Below are 6,666 nucleotides of genomic sequence, written 5' to 3' on the forward strand. Positions count from 1 at the left end.
TACACACGTTATCAGTTGTCAGTGCGGAGACGCGATCCTCATCGTGGGAGAGGTAGAGGGATACTGGACTGGCTCAACTCGATTGACTTTTCAGGGGGTGACCTATGAGAACTATTAAGTATCTATATATGTGTGTTTGTCGATGCCTGATTTGTAATATGTGTTCATTACTATGTATTAATAAAGATATTTTTATTATGGATTTACAATAAATATATGTATCATTGTATGCTTTTATTGAGAGAGAAATTGAGAGATCAAGGAGAGAGAGGGAGGATCGAGGAGAGAGGAGAGGAAAAACACTGCCTACCAAAGGCTTCAGTCGGTAGTGATTCCAGCGAATCACTGTCGGCCGAAGGCTTTAGCCTGCAGTGATGCCTTGGGTATCACTATCGGCCAAATCCTTCAACCAACAGTGATAACCCCCTTCACTGCTGGTCCATCGAGCCGGCAATGATAGTCCTCGACTATCACTGCCCGTTGCCCACTACTGACTCCAAAACCGGTAGTGAAGGGGGTTTCTATATTAGTGCAGACAATCAGCGACAAATAGAGTGGAGAGGAGATGAGAGGAGAAGAGTTGTGCCTCACCTGGGTGAGAGGAGCAGACAATGGAGAGGAGTGTAAGGAAAACGACAGTGGTGAGGAGTAAAGGAAGGAAATGGTGCGAAGATGGTCAGTAACCCTTAAACCTCCCCCCCACATCCCATCCTTGCATGCGCTGAGCCAAAATATTGGCTCCCACGCGCGCTGCATCAATTGAGCCAGGCCTACGAGAAATGCAGGTGATTTTTATTTCTATGGAGCCAGGCTGAGCGAGCCATTTTGCACCCGGTGAGTCAGGACCAAGTACCCATACAGGCAACCAAATAACCGGATCCTGCATCCCGTGGGCCTGGTTAGGCCAAATTCATGCAACTAACACATGCCCTATATGATCAATCAATGGTTTGTACGAGTAAAAGAGATCCCTTTCCGTAGCCCCTTGCATTGCATCTTTGTTATTTATAGCAGTTCTATGAAACTTTCTTGTACTTACTAATGCCTATTTGGAATAACTATAGAGTTTATATAAGTAGAAGACACCACCACAATTGACCAGTTAACTCTTCTAACATATAGTCTTTTCATGCTAATAATGATACCCAATTCCCATATCCATTTTTTATTCTGCAAAAGCACCAAGAAATCTTCGAATCAGATGATGCGACTATACCTATAGCCACAATCTCTATGGTTGAAACTATTGTGTGTGATGTTATAATATTCCAAATCTTTTTGCATCTGTGAGTTGATATAACGTGATTTGCATTCGGCTTTTACTATGCTCCTTCCTTGTACATAATGTTTGAGCTGTGTTATAATAATCTTTTTATCATCAGGAGTTCCTGGGAAGAGTTTAAGCTTGAACTCTTGGAGCTGGTGACGTTAACATCGGCGAGTTCATCGTCTTAGGCTGTTGCCTTTATGCCACTAGCCTAATCACCTTTTTGCTGTGCCCACTGGAGTCCTGCTTGGGAGACTATCCACCATGTGCGCAGCGAATGATAAGCACCAATAGAAGGGCAACATGATCCCAAAGTTTGCCTCGCTACAATTTGAGGTCTTGATGTCTCCTGGTTTTTTACGCTATGAAATTGGCATTGCTGTAATGTACATGTGGTCTTAGGGTTTTGGATGCTTACGTCTAAGCCAAGAAGTAAATAGATATTCCATCTTGTGGCAGTGAAGTTTTCATGGATCTGTACAAGGTCGGTCAATTGAAAGTTTTGAATGATCTCCGTATCATATAACTAAACTATAAAATCTTTGCAAATGCTTTATTTCTACTCCAATTCAATTAAGTGTATTGCGTAAGTGCCATTCATTTTTATTATTATTGATAAAATAACTTGATTGATGATATATTAGTAAAACAGTTTGATTGATGATAAATGTAAAATACTTTTGAGGTAGGTCATATGTGTTATTCACTCATTTAGATATTTTGATTGGCATGAATATGCACATTGAACATGTGTGATGATGTAACAATCCTCTACAAATTTGACAAGAATATGTGTATTGCATGCATGATTGTTGCCCGGTTGCAACGCACGTGCATTCAACTAGTCTATCAATATAGTTATTTGGAGCTATGATGCCACTTCATGTAATGGGAGAAGGATGCATCTGTAATTTTATCAAAACAAGGGGTGATTTTATTGTAAACTTTGGAGTTTCATGAAGAAGTCACTCAGCAACACAACGATTGGTTTAGGTTTTGAATGTTTTATTTCAAGAAAATGCTAAAACCTCAAAAGTTGTTGGTTCTCATGGTACTGAGATCTCTTCCTGCAGGATCAGGCAACACTGGCTCCACATGCTTCTTGGGTTGGGTTCATCCCAGGCTTAACACGCCTAGTGTGAGTAGTTAGGGTGTGTTTGGTTTGCAACCAATATTTGCCAATGCTTACCTTACCAACATTTGGTAGCATTGACCAAATTTGGTTAGCATTTGGTTTACTACTAAATTTGGTAAGACTAGTTAAATGTCCATACGTTGCAATGAGAGACAAAAATTTGTACAAGATAATATAGTTGATTGCGTGCCACATAAAGAGCTACAATGGAAGGCTATCTTGCAACAAAACTAGGTGAGGGTACAATGATGATATGTGCATGTGCGTATACAATATCCATCATTTTGTGCTTAACTTGTACAATACACAACATCCTAATGAATCAAACATTCTTAGAACCCAATTCAACAATTATTTGAATTCAATGTATTTTTATCAAGATGGATGCATGAAGATGAAGAGTCAACTATTTGCCCAAGGATGACATATCAAGTGGCTCATATTGTATGCTGGGAGAACGAAACAACTACTCACCCGAAGGTTTCCAGGATTTTAGATGAGATTCGAAAACATGCATTAGAAACACATTTATGGAATTTGAAGGCGGAGTGATTATATCAAGTGACCAATAACATGCAAGCTCACTCCCAAAGCAGGTCTCACAATAGAATAATGCATAGTTTCGACATCAAGATGAGCACAATGCTTTCCAAAACCTGTGCAGAGATGATCAAATGTCTTAGAAAACTATAGAAACATCAAGAAAAGCATATTTCTTTCCAAAATGGATTGAACTTGATATTTGTTTCCTGTAGCTATATAATCCAATGTAACAGGAAACTATAGAAACATGAAGATAAGCATAATGCTTTGCAAAATAAAACAATAAACAAATCAAGCTCCACGCTAGTTGTTTTTAGAGCTAAAAGAAGAAACAAGAACATCCAAAGCTAAAAGAACACACAAATAGCTAACCTTTGCTATTGAAGAAAAAAGAAATTGTATGTTGTAACGGAATATTCAAACATTTGAGTTACTTCCTCCTCCACTTTATTGTGTCAGACCAAAAAAAAAAATGCACAGGCAATGATCCCTAAGAAGGTCCCGACAAGCAGGTCAACACTAATTCATATGGTTAGCAAATTCACCTAATTTGCACATCAAGCTTGTAAGAAGTAAACCACCATCTCATGAAGAAAAAGTGCTAATTACCATCAACCATTCAGTTCATTACACATTTACTCTATAACACCCAACAATCCATGCTTACACAAAATAGAGTGAATAACCATCATACATCATCACTGACCTATCAAACCTCCTAGCTCGATTCATCAGCTAGCCTCTTATGTCTTATCATAAGAGTTCTCACACCCACAGAAGTCTATAGAGACATCCACAATATTAGAGTTGCTATTTCCAGTTGCCAATCAAATACCCACCTTGCCTGAACCGATTAAACATCGCCTACGCATTAAAAAGACCTCTTTGCTAGGTGACAATATGAATGGTGGTTAGTGCACAAATGCCCATATTGTTTGCTAATTATAATAGTAGCTTCCCTTCCTTGTTAAATAGGTCAGCTAAGCTAGAGATAGTGATACTGATTCAGATGCCTAATCAACTTGTGCTAATGAAACTTAGCTGGTGGGAGCTCAATTGGACGCCAAAAAAATATTAGAAAATAAACCAAATGAATCAGCACTGAATTGGGTGGATTGGGGAGAACGATGAATATTCACATTTTAGAGCATATGAAAAGCACAGCGAAAATTTAACAAGTAGAATATTTTCTTCATTCTTCCCATTTCTGCTGGTGCAACTTGCAAAAATGATACTATGGAACATGTACCCATTTAACCAAATGAGGAATAAAATAATCAATGGTCAACATATATTCCATATATGATTATGTACTAATTTACATATTAGTACCAATCAATAGTCATATAGCTCTGAGGATATATTATCGTCACTATATAGCTATGAAATTTTCAAGTTGCTAAATTGCAAAGTTTCATTATCAAATTGAAAAGGAGAACTCATGTGTTCAATGCTAGCACTTGTTAGTTGCTACCAAACCAATAATCTTTAGACATGTAATCCATGTGGTAATTATTTTTGGAATCTTTGCATCAATTCAAGTAGACTTCAAGCTAGAACAAAATAAATACATAGTTGATTAGTTTAGCAGTCACTTAAAAACATCCATAAGAAACACATACCCTCTTCAAAACCTGGAGTCTCAGTGTCTGGAGGGAAGATCAACGACACATGAATATTGTCTGCAATGTCCTCATATTGCAGTGCCTCCCTCAATCCCCGCAGGGCAAACTTGCTCGCCGAGTACGTGTACCCAACACCAACCTATAGAAAAGATGTTACCAACAATGATTAATCTTACAAGTATTACATTGAACACCTTAGCTGCATGGTGGGCAAAGAAATGAAGAATCGTGTGCAGTATCTACCTAGCCAGCCTACGAGGACATGACGAGGATGGATGCAGGGAGGCTCGTTTTGCAGGTGCGCGCCTTCATGGTGGGGAGAGCGGCCTTGACGAGGTGGAAGGTGCCCATGAGGTTTATGCCCACCATCCACTTGACCTCTTCCATGTACTTCCTCTCAAGCTCCTACAACACGAACACGTCGTGGTTGCAGACCAGGATGTCGACAGAGCCTACCTCCTAGAGCGCATGCATCCCGCACGTCAGCCGCATGGACGCCGACGTCCTTCCCTATAGCGGCGCACGCTTCCTTGAGGCGAGATGTGTTGCGAGCAAGGATGGAGACCCGTGCATGCCTGCGCAACAGTCATGGCCATGGAGAGCCCGATGCCGCTGGATCCGCCCATGATGAAGACTTGGCCTGAGTGGGACACACACGGCGTGGGGCGGCACTAGGAAGGCAAGCGCGGCGTAAAGGCCGACGGGCGAGACCAGGAGTAGGAGGAGCTCTGCGGCCATGGCGACGTGGGGTTAGGCTTAGTCGCTAAAGCTGGAGTCTGGGCTCGTAGAGGCCAAGTCCGGGGATGATACCCTTCCAGAGCATGACGGAACCCTCCTCCCTAGTGAAGGAAGGAGGATGTGGTTGGAAGGAAGGAGGACGGCGGGGGCGAGACCGAGAGAGCAATGTGGGATTTGTTTTGTAGTGGGAGGGAGGAGGCACACCAGCGGGAAAGGGAGGAAGAGGTCGTGGACCAGGAGCGAGGGCATAGCATGGGGAGGACAGGATATGGAGACATGATACAGGAAGGTGTAGCAACTATTATGTATTTTTTAAATAGTAGAGATTATCTTCCCTGTTGCCAATGCTAGTTCAATTCCTTGCTAATGTTTGGCCAAACCATGGGTGGTCAAATTGGTGACCAAAATTTGGTAATGCCAAACTTTGGTAAGGTTTGATAGGGAAAATTTGGTGGCAAACCAAACAACCCCTTAGGTCAAATTTTGTCGATACATATCACACTTTTTTTCCCTAAACCAATCCAATGTTCAACTATATAACTCTTCGTCACACTTTTAGCTAGACATATGAGGTTTTTTTTTCCTAAATACTTTCTCCCTCCACAAATGCAAAGCCTGTTTTATTTTGAAAAGTCAATTTTTATATATTTTAATCAATAATTAGTTAAATTATAAATATGTTTAGTGTATATAAATTATAAAACTAGATTCATATTCCAAACCGCTTTCACAATATATGTTTTGTAGCTATAGTAATATATTTTGTAAGAAAACCATGATCAAAGTTTAATTTTAAATACATGGTCATGATAAAACCCGTCTTAACTTAGCTTGCACAAATATAACTACATGCATGTTTATTTGAGCTTCTGTTTTTGACTTTTATGAAAAATTATGCTTTTGGCTTTTCTGAAAAATTATTTTTAGATTTTAGCTGTTGATTTTATAATATTTTTTGAGTTCTCAACACCCTACTTCTAAAAAAAAATTATTTTCAGCTAGCTTATCATCATCTAAATTAATTCCTCAAAAGCACGATTCTATCTTTTTTAGAAACCATTTTTCAACGAACCCATTTATTTGAGTTTCTAACTTCGGACAGAAGCAAAAGCCAGAAACAAAACATACCTTACATAAGGCATAATGTGGCTACCAACCAAAACAGGTTGACTAAATCAACTAGAGTAGTTTCAACGGAAAATGGGGCATGTTTATTTAAGCTTATGCTTTTAATCTTTTAAAAAAATTGTATTTTACTTATCTGAAAAATTACTTTTAGAAATGAGTTGTTGACTTTTACAATAAATATTTAGCTTTTCAGCATATAGCTTAAAAAAACGTATCTCAATGAGCTTCTC

General features: G+C 39.4%; 1 pseudogene; it reads right to left on the reverse strand.

Annotated features, from left to right (window-relative positions):
- Positions 1-2,954: 2,954 nt before the first annotated feature.
- LOC133901505 (3-dehydrosphinganine reductase TSC10B-like) lies at positions 2,955-5,308 on the reverse strand (annotated as a pseudogene).
- Positions 5,309-6,666: the final 1,358 nt, after the last annotated feature.

This window comes from Phragmites australis, chromosome 20, assembly GCF_958298935.1.
Source record: "Phragmites australis chromosome 20, lpPhrAust1.1, whole genome shotgun sequence".
NCBI lineage: Eukaryota > Viridiplantae > Streptophyta > Magnoliopsida > Poales > Poaceae > Phragmites > Phragmites australis.